This window comes from Malurus melanocephalus, unplaced genomic scaffold (assembly GCF_030028575.1).
Source record: "Malurus melanocephalus ecotype Western Australia unplaced genomic scaffold, MMel_1.1 scaffold_213, whole genome shotgun sequence".
Lineage (NCBI taxonomy): Eukaryota > Metazoa > Chordata > Aves > Passeriformes > Maluridae > Malurus > Malurus melanocephalus.
In genome coordinates this window covers 1,161,316-1,175,637 of record NW_026623445.1, presented here as the reverse complement: position 1 = coordinate 1,175,637, position 14,322 = coordinate 1,161,316, and the positions used below count along the sequence as shown (strand labels likewise).

Sequence of the window (14,322 nt, the reverse complement as noted above, 5' to 3'; positions counted from 1 at the left end):
ATGAAAATGGTTGTGAAATGTGTAAATTAATGGCTGGATGCACAATTAGCAATGCTGGAAAGAAAATGAAAGTGATGATACCTGGTCCTTGAAGATGTCAGGTGTTTGTGTACCAAGAGTGAAACTTTTGGACTTTTCTCTGAAAAGTATTTAGCTTCTGCAACTGTTTGAGAATTAGGAGAAACACACCATCCCTGATGCAGTGAGCGTATCATTCCCCTGTCCAGGCTGATAAAGGCCTGTTTGGGTATGGTTCTAGAAGGAACACCCTGGACTTGAACCTCCTGTGTCCCATTCCCACAGGCTGAAGCTGTGGTGATGATTTTCCTTGAGACAGAGAAATTTGGAAATACTCTCAGCAACCCTTCCACATACCCAATAAATTTGATTAAGAATTGAAGAAGATTTCATTATACTAACAGCAAGCTCTACAGATTATATTAGTGTCTTCTCAGGCAGCATTAATGTCAGAAACAAGAGGCTGAACTTGAGGGCCATCAGCCTGCTTGGCTCCACTGCCTTTTGCAATTAGCATGGGCTGGGAACAAGTACTGAGAAAGATTTAAGGGCTGTCTTGTTTCTCACAGTCTGGCTTGGAATCAGGTGCTTCCTGTGGCTGTGGTTTCACTGTCAGTTTGGTGGCTGCAGTGCTACTCCTTCAGGAAACCAAACATTTGTTCTTTCCTCACACCCAAAATACTCCAGTCTCCGTTCTCCAGGTGCCACAGGACTGCAGCAAAACAAGGCAGCTGCTCATGCACAATGGTACGCTCAGAAACAGAGGGCTGCTGCTTCTGATCATGTGGAATTGGGTGTCTCACAGTCTCCATGCAGAAGGCATGTGAAAATTCAAAGCTATTATTGCAACAGCTTTCTGGGATGTGCTTCACGCAGAGATTAGAGAGAGCTTTGCAAGAATCAGCAAAGAGTCAAGAGAAAAATGGAGTGTCTGTGAAAGACACCATAAACTGCAGAAGCCATCTTCTGGCAGGACTGAGAATGCCAAAACCAACCTAATTGCAATTACAGAGCTACAGCTTCCACCCAGCTCTACAAAATCAGACTTGGGGTTCAGAGATTCCTCTCGGGTTTTAGAGTTTCATCTTCCTCTTCTGGGGGAGGCTACCTCTACTGTGACTTTTTCCCATCMCTTTTCTTTGGAGGTACTCTCCTCTTGGGGTGGGTTTTTGCAGTGAGAGCTGCAGCATTCCCTGGGGAGAGGATTTGGCAGCTGCATGAGGTGTGGGGGAGTCCATGGGCTGAGGCTTGCCCAGCTTTACCTCCTCTGCCCCATTCCCACCATATCAGGGCACCTCTGTCACTCCACAACCTTCTACCTTCCCCAGAGGAGCAAGGACCAGCAGGTCCATGGGCAGGGGTTTCAGGAGGGGTCCCTTTGTCCATGTCATGGGCAAGCCTGGGGAGGCTGTCTGCTTTTGTGCTGCAGCAAAACACTGCACCTTGATGGGGGTTTGTTTTTGAAGGGGTGAGGCAGCATGGCAGTGGGGCTGCTGTAGRAGCTCCTGGCTCCATCCCCTGCCCTGTGCTTGGGTGGGAGGCAGTTGCAGGGTGTTGTCTCTCTTGTCAGCCTGGCAAAGCACTTTAGGACGGTGCTAATTCCCTAAATTTAACCAGTGATGTCAAAGGCTTATGTTAGCTCCCTGCCCGGAGCCCTGTGCCCACACACACTGATGTGAATCAGGAATAACTCCAGCACCACTGGATTTGGATCCTGTCCCAAGCAATGGCACCCAATGCCCAGTTTTGTAACACAGGTCCCTAAGCCTTTGCTGGGCAGGTGGATCAACCACACAGCGGAGGGAAGGAGATGCTGGGGCTGGGGAAACTCCCAGCAGGAGAGCTGGATACAGCCAGCAGCGCAAAGAGAGACCTCTCAAGGTAAGCTGGARAGGGAGCACTGTTATTTATTGATCCAGTGGTGGCCAGAGAGCAGGCGTGGGGATGGCTGTGTTTGGTTTGGCTGCTGAACTGACGAATTGGAGGAGGAAATGAAACACACTCGGGTGTGTATCTAAATTGATGTTGCTTTCTGTTGTTGGTTTAGTCAGTAAAATGGCAAAGTAAAGAAGATAAAGTTCTGTTCAAAACAAATGTTGGATGGTGCTGGAGATGCCTGTCTGCCTTTGGGTGCTGGCTAAAGTAAAACAAGAGAAACAAAGGSCTCGTTTCACAAAAATACTGGATGGGTGGCAGCCCCCGCCAGCTTCCCATCCACCCCACTCCTTCTTTTCCTGACTCCGAGAGGCAGCAGTGCAGCACCCCACTAGYGTTCAGGATATGGATGAGCTCCCACCCACTTCTCCCTGAGAAGTGAAGTCCAGGAAGGCACTGTTAGGAAGAAGTGTCTGTTTTCAGACAGAATTTGTTTTCAGATAGCCCTTTGGAAAACTGCACAGAATTTCTCATCCCATTGCCTGATGCAACTCTCTCTCTCCATTTGTCTGCTGTTTTAGAGGAATGCAGTGCTTGCAGCYGGGCAGATGTTTAGTAGAAGACTTTCCCCCCATCAGTTCAGAAGACCTGGTGAGCAGGACAAGTTGTGAGGAACAGGAGTTTTGCCATGAAGATATTTTGGTGTGGCATTGTTTTTYGTGAGGATGGACTCATTTAGTGCTAGTAGGGAAAAGCAGTCCCGGACATCTGTGGTTCTTTGCTGCCTGGGCAGGAGGACAGGATGGGCAGAAGAGCTGAGCCAAGTTAGAACATCCATCACCTCTGCACTTCAGTCTGGCTGCAGGCTGTTAAACACCTCCTGGAGCCTGGAACCCCTCTCATCTCCCAGAGCTGAGTGGCAGAGGGTGTGGATAGTGCAATCTTGGCTYGGGACATGCAGCATCGCGAGAAAGGTGTTGAGAACTTACCCTGGGAGTACAGCAACCTGAGCTAAGGCTGGGAAAAAACACGTTTCTAGTTTTATATAGCCTTTTCCCCCCCACAGCTTCCTGGGAGGATCAAATCTCATCTTTACATGGTTTTTTTGTCTTATTAATTTTGATGGAAAAAGACTTAGAGCCCAAGATTGTAACCAAAGGGTTAAAGATGTGGGAAGCTCAGGTCGGAGAGGGGCATTGAAACAGGCCAGCTGAGGTCCCACCCTTGTACTGCCCGTACTGCTGATTGCTGCTGCCTCCCAGGTGGCTTTTCCACACTTGGACTAAAAGTTCCAACCTCAGAAACTTTTCCTGGCAGACGTTTTGTTGAAAGTGGTACATTCCTGAAATGATGGGGTAGGAAAAAAAAAAGGATTAGTTTATATTTTCCAGGAAAACATTGATTCCTCTGGCTATTCGGAGACAGAGGAGTGGGCACAGGGACCGCAGGAGCTGCTGCTGATCCTCACAAGTCTGAATGTTGGGTGGACAAGGCACTTCCATGGCTAGGGATGATCCCTGTGGTCTCTGTGTGTCCTGGCCACTGTGGACACAAATKACAGCCCTTTGGAAAACTGCAGAGTCTGGTGGGCAGGCTCCAGTGCCTGAGAAAAAAAACAGCAGTGGAAAACCCACTGGCACAGCCCGAGCCACAGGCAGCCAGGAATGAGCTGTTACAGCTGGCTTGTGGGGGAAGAGAGGTCTCCTCCATGCAATGTTTCATCCATCATGTAAAAMTCTTGAAGGAAAAGCCTAAATCTTGGCATTGCAGATAACCCATCTGTACATTCAATGTGGTTTGGGGTCCCCACAGGGGAAAAGATGGGTTTGCAAAGAGCCCTGTCTGAGTRAGATATGGAGGGAATAAAAGACTGCCATAATTTTTTGGGGGAAGCCTAAATTTAGCGGCTTACTGGAAGGAAGAAAAACGGAAAGGGCAGCCTCTGTCACACCATTTCTTTGGGAAGGTGCTCCATAACCTGGAAGAACGTGCCCCAAATTTGCTTAAACCTACTAAGAATGCTTCTAGCATTTGGGTTGCACCAAGAACAAAAAAGGCTTGAGAGCAGTTGTTTTCTTTGAGGGAGATGGAGTCGGGCAAAAAAATAATGTATTTAATAGAATTTAAAGATTATTCTTCATTTTATCGTGATAGAGAAAGGAGCCCTCTGGGAAGAGTTCATATATATGATTTTTCTGAGTAGAGAATCATAGTGGTCAGGGTGGGTAGGGCTGACTGTTACAGTGAAGCGCCTGGTAAAATCACAGGAAGGTTTTTTAGTTTGCTGGCAATATCACAAACATGTCAGTAGTAAATGGAGGTGTTTTCTTGGCTGTTAGGAGGTGTGGGGCAGTTATTGTGTACCATACAGTAAAATAAAGAGCTATCCCCATCCACTTACTTTGCTGCAGCTGGGGGATCTGGTGCATCATTTCTTGAAGTCAACAGGGCTGATGAGTCCCTCTTTGCCCCACACCTGGAGCTGTTTCCATTTGGAAAGTGCTACCACCAATTTCAGATTGCTGATGAAYTTTTCAGTAAGGTGCATGCGAAAGTGATACTACCTCAAGGGATGATTAGATCACCGGGTGTCTCAGGCTCCAGGATGCAGCTGGACAAATCCTGTCAGATGCTGTTCTTCCATAATCAACCTGAGCAGACATTTTTAATGGTTGTTCCTCACTGATAGCTCATCCTGGTTACACGGCATCACTGTGTCTGTCAGAGTCTCTYGTGAATCACCAGACCAGGGGGTGGATAATTGCTACTTCGGTTCCTTGCTGAGAGTTTAAATAACGTGTATGAATCAAAACCCCCTTATTGATATGAAATAAAAGTCTAACCAATATTCAGGTGGTAACCTTAGAGATGACATGCTTCACATTTCARCTGGAACAAATGCCGCTGCAATGCTGATATTTTTCTGGTGGAGACAGTTTTTTTCTTAAGTAGCAAGTAGACCTGGCTGGAAAATGGCATTTCTCTTTTGGGAGAGATTTAGGAGTTTCAGCCTTGGGGTTATAATTATCCTATCCTCATGCCCAATGAGCAGCTCCATCCCCCCATGCCTGTGGGTGGAGGGAACCCTGCATCAGACCCTGCTCAGCCCTGAGTGCATCCAGATCCTCCTGCAGACAGAGAAGGGACCTGCAGAGAATRTGAGGTGGGAAGAGACCACAGCATCCCATCCCACAGTTTACAGGGCAGAGTGGGCAGCCAGGAGAAGATCAGGAGAAAGCAGCTGATGGCTGCATTTTCTGTGATTCCAATTGGAAGACATTAGGTGTCTGTGTTATGACTGAACTCAGAGGCAGAGATCATCACACACTCATAAACTGGCACCAGGCTCTTGGGCATAAGGAGAAAAAASCACTTTTTTGTCTTCTTCCCAACACTACAGCAGGACTTTCTCATTCCTTTTTATATGGAAGACAGAGGAAGCTTGCATCTGGGCAGATGTGTAGCATGAGCCAGGCCCCGTTGTGAAGGCCTTTCTCCCACCGATTCAGAAGAAATGGAGAGCAGAATGAGGAGTGAGGGATGGGAGTTTTTACATGGACACTCAGGGGCAGGGCTCAGCTGATGTGACTGGAGAAAGGGCAGGAAGCTGGTGATATCCAGCATCTTCCCTTGTCCTCAGCACAGGATGGGAAGAGAGGAAGGAGTGGGTTTGTGGGCAAACCTTCCTGCAGCAGACACAACGCATGTGATGACTGCTCATCTCTGCCTCAACCCAGACTCACCTTGGAGCTTGGCTTGGGCTGAAACCATCCCCTCCATTTGTGTTGGAGGCAGATCAGTGCCTCTGGCTGTAAATCTCCTGGGAAGCTCATGACTCACAGCATCTGAGCCGTGGAGCGCGGTGAATTGTGCAGCACTGGCTGCTCACCCTCCTGAAGGCRGTTTTGGCTCTCCAGGATGTTTGGGCAGGAGAGGATTAGCCTGTGCCATGGTGGGGCGACCACAGCCCTGCACAGACATGCCAGGAGGAGGGCATGAGTGTGCCCCAACTCAACAGGCCTGGAAAAGCCATCAAGACTTGGTATCCCTGTAGTTACAAGCCTACTACGTAGTATTCTTTCTGGAAAAAAAAGCTTTACCCAAAGTCTCACACAAATGTCCATCTGTTGGCTTCTGTCCAACCAAGTTCCTCCAAGTTGAAGCCTTGTGGCATCCCCATCCTTGGGATGAATCCTGGTGCACAGGCACCTCAGGGGCTTGGTGGGGGAGCTTTGACACTGCCARTGCTGCTCCAGCTGTCAACAGATGCTGTGAGCAATCCTGGGTGTGGGGAGGGCCTTGGGACATACCAGTACAGCCAGAGCTCTCTCAGCTCCTCCCCTGGCTGTGCACACACTGCTCCAGACCCTTGCTGCCACCACAGCCAGCACAAGCTGGCACCCTGGTGACAGTCCCCAGAGCGCTTCTTGGTAGGAGCTTGGGTGCATTTTCCTGAGCTATGCCATTGGAGAAGGTATGGGAACACAGGGTATCGCAGGGTCTTTGTTCTCTGGATGATTTCTGCTGCTCCTGGAGCTGCTGGCTTGCTGAACACACAGGCAGTCTGCAATCCCTCACGCATGGCAGCATCCCCACCTGCTCACACTGCAGGAAGGTGCCAAGCACAGCCAGATACAGATGAAGGCCTTTGGCAATGCTGGCCAAAGCTGGAATGGGGTGATACAATCAAGCCTCAGAGCTGGCACAAATGCTGGACAGCACATTTCTCTTTGTCATCACAGGGGTGCTTGAAGCCCTCCTGGCCCTGGGAACRGGGGTTGTTTGCCTCCTAGGTGTGAGGTTTTCTGTCTAACCTGGTAGCTAGAAGAACTTAACAACCAAGCTCAAAATTTTATATAAACTCCTGAGTACCATAAGCTGTCAAGAGACACGATAGATGGTGATGGTCTTTCCGGAGATGGAGCAAAAACCAAGATCTGTTCACAGGTGCGTGGGCTGCCTATGCTCAAGTGAGCTTGWGAGTGTCACATGGGATTTGGAGCTTCACTTCTGGGATGTCGTTGCTGTGAATCATATGGGAAAACTGGCACCTGAAAAACCATTGCAAAGTGTGAAGGCCCCCTTCACTGTTTGCTCTTCATTGTCACCCTTACCTCCTCCCATCTGCTTGGCACAAGGGGCTTTTCTGGAAAATTAACTTACATGGCATCCCGTTCTCTCATTTATTCCCCTTCTGAGACTGCCTGAGGTGGCATTTGATCAAGGCAGATATCCCTTTCCTGGTATCACTTTCCCCAGGTGCTTCTGACTCAAGGGAAAACCCAGGAAGACACGCACCATCCTTATCAAGATGTAACTAGCCCAGACACTGCTGCATCGCATCATTTTTTCATTCCATGTCAGCAATGACTCAACCTTCATTAGCAGCAGTCATCAGGGACTATTTCACCCCGCACTTCCTCCTGGCTAGAGGCCACCCTATAACCTGTGCAACCCAWTGAGCTTCAGATCAGCTCTTCCAGTGCTGTGGTTGCTTTTGAGACCATACTGCTCCTTCTCCCTGGCACTTCCCACGTGTGGTGCTGCAAACTTCTGAGAAAGGCGGGAAGCGGACAGCCCAGTCCCGCTTCTTTGTCTCCACCACCTTTGGCATTTCAGACAGGAATTAGCAAAGCCTCTGTTTGAGGACATCTCCTGCAGGGCTACTTCTGACTGGCGAGGGATTGAAACTGCTAACTGGGATTTTTTTCACTCTGCTGTACTTCCGTGGGTAACTTTCCCAAAGATAATTGCGCGACTCAGGAAGACAGACGCATACCTCGCATACTTGTGGGAACCAGAACGAGATAGGTGGTGCAGAGCATTTCGAAGCTCTTTGAACGCACGAGAGTAGCTGAATTCCCGTGACTTGCCTACCCAAACCAAAGCAAGTCCAGGCAATGGCTGCATAGTTTTTGTGGAGCTCTTACCCAATAGAGGACAAACATTTCCCAGGAAAGCTTTGGTCTTGCAGCACCAAGGCTCAGTCGCTTCTTGTCACCACAGAAATCACAGGTGTTTTCTCAGGTAAGATTTACTATTTCTACTTTACCTTTTTTTTTTTTTTTTTTTTTTTTTTTTTTTAAAGTTGTCTGAACTGCGGCTGGAACAGGAACATTTTCTCCTATGACTGCTAAAAAAAAAGGCAGCCATGTGTTTTCTGCGAGGTCAGGGAAATGGCACAGAGAAATTACCCTGCCTTAAGTAGATAAGTGATTGTTATGGCTAAAGTATCCTGGCAGCTAATTGCTTGTGAAAATAACTGGCAGAGCTGAGCTGTAGTGGCATTTGGTGCTGCTGGTTTAGGACACACTGCTCTGCAACAGACACAAAAGGAGACACAGGCTTTGCTTCAAGTGCTTTAACRTTTGAATTGTAGAGTTGCAATTCAATATGCTGACTTTGGAAGAAAACCAGAGAAGCAAGAAAGRGAAATTTTATTTCACATGGTGACTTGGAGTACCTTACAGATGTTTAACCCAGCCCAAATCTGTATTGATACGCACACACAGAACCTCCTGTACTGTGTCATCAGAGCAGTGGTCCTGGAGCACTGCAGAGCGGATCCTGCCATACCTGTGGGATGRCTGGGACAGGTTTGTGAGCTCCTTTGGGACCATTTTGTGGGGGTACTCTTGCTGAAGAGTGAGAGTAAGAATTTGGCTGAAACTAAGGATACTATTCTCACATGTTTTYAAGATTTTGTCTGATTATCTGTGTAGATGTTTGAATGAGCTATTTAAATGGAGTCTGACATGTAAATAGCAYTGTATTTATTGGTTTGCCTCCTATCTTTACATCCAAAGGAATATGGAGGATAGATAGGAGCTTCTAGAGTTCATCCCCTTCAGTGCAGGTGACTTGAAGCTACACACCTGCCATTATGTTGCTTGAGACCAGACTGGGACAGATCCTCCAAAAGGGCTTTGTCATACAGAAAGTTTGTCAAAAATGCCTTGGGTTTCCYGAGCAATGCTGGGATTCTGTCCCTGAGCCTCTTCCCTCTCTGGTCATCCTTGCAGCCCTGAATAGYATCAGGGGGATGGTGGCTGTCCTTTGGGCAAGGTTCCCTTTGGAGGAGATTGTGTTTCCTGGCTTGTGAATGTTTTTGTTTGTCAGGGTGAGGGGAGCAATACAGTTTGCAGCTTGCCCTGACATGTGCCTGCTGTGTGTAAACCTGCAGCTTTTATAAAAAGGGCTCCTGTATTGAGAACTGTGGAGYGTTCAAGTGCTTCTTGGCTCTGGGCTTCTCCTTTAGCTGTCGTAAGATCAGATTAATGATGTATTAGTTCGAGATAACTGCCATGAGATCATGTAATTAGCCTGTGATCATGCTCCGTGCCAGTTGGCTGGAACTCAATGCTTWAAAAAAAAACCCTTTCAGACCAGCTACAAACAGAGCTTTTTGATTGATGACATTAACAAATAGCTCATTAGTCACCTTTTGGGCTAATTAAAGGAGAGCACATCCAAGGCAGTAAAGAACAGCTGTGTGTGATTAAAGGCAGCCGTCAGSCTGAGCTCTGGGGTACAGGGGAAGTAGTTTATCACCTTGTGCCTTTCRCTGTGCCCATGGTGCTCCAGGTTAAATTTGTAATGTCCCCCTCAAAGTCCTGATCCTGCTCTGCTCAGCTCTGTAGAGCTCAATCAGAGCTTCCTATTCCCACTCACATCGCCTTTGGGCAGGTGAACAGCTGCAGGAAGGCAGTGCCTTTGGCAGAGCAGTGATACCTGCCCGAGAGCAGCTGCTGCTTGCCCAAGCAACAACACTTCCCTTTGGCACTGCTCCCACATTCCAAGTGCACAGCCTTTTTGACATGGAAGTTGTCAAAAAGTTACTCAGTAGCTACTCTGAGCAAAACTATGGGTCAGGAGATACTTTAACTTCTCTGGACTCATTGGGAGTGCAAAGAATGTGGGTTATTGTGTAGAAACCATAAGGCCACCTGTACCACTTAGGTGTGCATGGGGAGAGAGGTTCCCAGCACATGATGATGAGAAGAAGGCTATCCCTGTGTTGTTGCRGGGCACTGGCAAACATCACAGATAAAGGGACCTGTCTCATGGTGTTTAATCCCATGCATGATTGCTGCAAGGCTGCTGCCTGAGACCTTCTCCCACTGTCTGGCCAAGCTCCCTTCCTCTTCYCCAGCTGCACCAAGCTCTTTTGTTCAGGTCCCTGCTTTATGTCTCAGCCTCAGTTCTGCCTTGGCTGCCCACATCATCCSTTTGGTGTGGTGAATATCCATCCCAAACCCCAAAAGTTGCTTGGAGGCACATGTTAGGGTCAGTTCCCTCCCTGGCTGGAGAAGACACTACAATGGCTAGCTCCCCTGCAGGATTTGCAACATGGACAGAAACAGATTTTTCTCCCTTGCTCCACCCTCCCTSACCAAACTGATACTGAGCCCCACTYTCCTTGGAGTGCTCCCTGCTGCCCCATCTACCAGGCCTCCTGTGACTTGTGACCATCTCAGCTGTTGTGCAGCCTTTTCTCTTGCTGCATTCCCTGCCTGTGCTCACTCTTACACCAGGCTGGTGGTGGCTCTGCAGTCAACAGTCCTGGCCTGGCCACCAAGCAATGGGATGGTGKGGCTTGGGGCTGCTCTGATCCCAGGAACCAGTTGTGTGCACCCCACACTGGCTCCCTCAGGACAGATGCTACTCAGAAGGGATCACACACGAGCTCTTTCTCGGTGCTACAAGGTTTTGGAAATGTTCACCAAAAGCAAGAAATTTTTAAAGGCAAAGGGCTCCAGTGCGCTGTTCTGGAGGCTCAGAGCAGCAGGGCAGTGTGTGAGTATCACCATCCCTAAGTGATTACCAGCCCCAGGTGGTGATCTAGCCGGATCAGATTGGATTGAGTATCTCATGAAACTTTGTCCTTTTTTGTTCCTCATGGAGAAGAGAAGTAGCTAAGTCTGCATCTTGTGCAAGAGCCTCCGAATTTTACTCCCAGCTGAGCAGGTGAATGCAGTCAGAACTCCTAAGYTGAACCATATGCAAGGAGACATGAYAGCTCAGAGAAATGTGAGATACTTTGTACAGCATCTGCAYCTCCACTCAGCAGCACCTGAGCCATGTGGATGGAGCCAACTTCGAGGGCAGTGTTTGGGCAAACACTGCCAGCCTATACTTGTCCACCAGACCAAGCCCCTGCATGCTGTAGCATTTAGGGTTTGATGCTTTAACCTGTCTGTCTGGGTTAATCTCAGGTCATTAACTTTTATTTTCCTGCTGTTCTGGCCATGTGAATTCTACAGTTCCTGGTACTAAAAAAAATATCCCCGTGCAGTTGCTGAGTGCCCTGAGAGGCTGCGTGGCAGCTTGTCTTGAACTGGAAATGCTCCAGAAGAGCAGCTTAACTGGGCTTTTGCTCCAACAGCCACTCCTGACAGATTAGAGGGATTGTAAAACTTTGCTGAAATGGTCATTCCAGTATTACATTTTTTTTTCTGTGGTTTGGAAGAGATTTGCAGGTTAGATTGAAAATGGGCAGTGCTTTGTGATCTGCATTGTTGTTATTGAGGTACAGTAAAAGCTGCTGCAGAGTGAAAGGGGTCTTAATATATTCAGCCTCTATTATTTTTTTAATATTGTATCAGGATATAGGAGCAATATATTGTTTTGTTTTTCGCCAGAGGAATGGAAGCTCTAGGCATGTAAAATGATCACCCTTGCCCTAAGTGAAGACTACACACTGAGTGCAGAATCTGAGTGCAGGCCCTTTGGAAAATCTCACATTTTACTTGTCCTCTTCTTGAAAGAAGGAGCTAACAGCTGTTRATTTTTGACTGTAGCAAGGCTGAGCCCTTCAAGCAGCTGTAGCTGTTGTCCCAGCCCTGGTGAGACACCAGCTTGGGCAGTGATGCCTCCTCCTCCAGCTYTGCATTTAGCAAGAGGTCTGTTGGATTAATATGAATGCAGCTCATGGACCTTGTCTGTGTTTTTACCCATCCCTTTCCCTCCCATCCTGTTGCAGCCACAGCAGACGGTGGGCACAGTGAATGCTCACAGTGGTGAGACAGGGACCACAAATCCATCTCTGATCTCTGATCTCTGAACACCTGACACCAGCAGCCTCTGCTGACACCGGGCTCTGCTGTGGAGGGAAGAGATGGATGCTCCAAAGCTACAGCAAGAGCTGGGKTTTATGATCTTCTGGGTGATTCTCATTGCTGGTGTTATTGACCMAAATAAATTTTGACCTTTGTTTTCTCTAATGTTGGTTAGACCTTACGTRTCAGTGAAGTCAGAAGGTTTTACATTTGCAATTAATCTTCTACATGATGAGAGCTCAGGACTTGTGTCTATAAGTTTTCATGTCTATCTGATTCTGAGCAGAGTGGGTTAGAGGAAAAGGGCTGAGGTTCCTTCTTTCAGAGAGACAAGTAAATATGGAAAAGCCATTTTATCTTCAATATTACGCAGATAAATTGTCCTTTCATCCTTTCTTATGCTTTTATTGAACTTGCAGACATCCCCTCCCTTGGCAGGTAGAAAGAAGAAATTGCCAGCAGTACACATTAAAGAGATGCCTTTCAGTAGCGTAACTATACAAATAATAGGTTTTTCATTTCAGTGGCTGAAGGGAAAAATTGAAAATACTTTTTGGTTTGGATCACCCCCTAAAGGAGAATGTTTCTTTTCTTCTTTGATTTCTTTTCATAAGCRTAGCATGAGACATTCTGGTTTGAGATTATTTACTGCTTTTCATAATTTAAAAAAAATAAGAAAAAAGAAAAGAAACAGCAAACTAGGTCACTTTCAAACCAAAACCGGCATTTGAAAGAACAAGAACAAAGTTTCGTTTTTTAAATGTCAAAATGGAGCCTTGCTGCTCTTCTTAGAACTCTTTTTCTTCTCTTTCAGCTAAAACTAATTACACAGTCAACCCAAATTCGCCTGAAGTCTCAGTACCTCTTAATTGCAAYTCAGGTGAATTTGCTACATCAAAAAAACTCCAGTCCAGCCCYGCCTGTGCATGCAGTGACCTGTCCTGCTTGCTGCTCACCAAACACATACGGACAAGTATTTAACTCTACTCAATTAAGGGGTTGAGCAAGACAATGTGTGAAACGACTTCTTGCAGGTCTGGCCAGCCGGGGAAACACCAGCACACTCATGGTTCATGCTGGTGAGATCTGGCAGTGGGGTGAGGCAGAGGCCTGGGCTGTGCCATGCTGGGAGCCMCTGGGAGCCAAATACCTCAGTGTGGGGCTGCTGCCCCTTCCTGCAGTCCCCCTCAGTCGGATGGTAGATGAGAGGTACCAGTACCTGAGAAGTTCAGTGGGATGGCTCAGCCATGCTTTGCTTCCCAGTGGAGACAGAGCCCCGTCCATCTCTTTCTTGGCCTCATTTCCTAAGGAGATTGTGCTGTTGTGATGGTGTTCCTCCATTGCTATCTGCCCACCCCTCCCTGGAATGCCCTGAATTAGGGTCATGGCAGCATTAAATTACAAAAGATTCCAACAAATGATGACTAAGAAWATTAGAGGCTTTATAGAGATGACCAACTGGCAGTGTGGTGGGTCTCATGGGACTCATCTCACCATGAAATCAGATCCATTTGGGGTCTGGGTTTGCCCCAGACAGTGCTAGGGAAGATCCTTGTTGTCATGTCCTTTTCAGCATCTTCCAACAGAGGCAAAAACTTGTTGTTGCATCACAACACTGTTGCATGTGTCCTTAATAAATTAGAGGCTGCTGATATTGCAAGGATTCTATTCCCTTCCAAGTCCATGTAATCCTGAAAGCCTAGCAATGCATTAAATGCCTGTATGTGCTACCCCACCAGGGATCATAGAACCATAGAACCACAKAATTGCTTGGTTTCAAAGGGACATTAAAGATCATCGAGTTTCTAACACCCCTGCTGTGGGCGTGGATGCCACCCACTAGACCTGGCTGTCCAATCCCCATCCAGSCTGGCCYYGACACTTCSAGGGATAAGGMATCCACARCTTCTCTGGGAAACCTGTGCCTGGGCCTCACCACCCTCACAGTAAAGAAYTTCTTCCTARTATCTAATCAAAACCTTTTCTGTAAGCCACCTTTASGTACTGGAAGGTGCTATACTGTCTCCCTGGAGCYTTYTCTTCTCCAGGCTGAGCACCCCCAGCTTTATCAGCCTGKSTTCATAGGAGAGGYTCTCCAGCCCTGTGATCATCTTCATGGCCCWCCTTYGGACACACTCCAACAGGTCCATGTCCTTCCATGTCCTTCATCCCAGATCTGGATGCAGCACTGCAGGTGGGGTCTCACGAGGGCAGGGTAGGGAGGYAGAATTCCCTGCCCCACTCTGCTGCTCACACTGCTYTGGATGCAGCCCAGGRTRAGGGTGGCATTCTGGGCTGMGAGYACACACTGTTGGCTCATGTCCAGCTTTTCATCCATGACAACCTCCAAGTCCTCCGTAGAGCTGCTCTC

The 14,322-nt window shown here is 47.8% G+C and overlaps 1 protein-coding gene across 2 annotated transcripts in view; it reads left to right on the top strand.

The window, feature by feature from the left end:
- Positions 1-7,378: 7,378 nt before the first annotated feature.
- AMOTL1 (angiomotin like 1) overlaps positions 7,379-14,322 on the top strand; it is a 74,529-nt gene continuing 67,585 nt past the window's right edge. Inside the window, exon 1 of one of the 2 annotated variants that reach the window (XM_057374017.1) lies at positions 7,379-7,920. The gene's annotated coding sequence lies outside the window, so the exon portion shown is untranslated. The remainder of the gene's footprint in view (positions 7,921-14,322) is intronic. The other variant, XM_057374019.1, reaches the window with a different exon arrangement.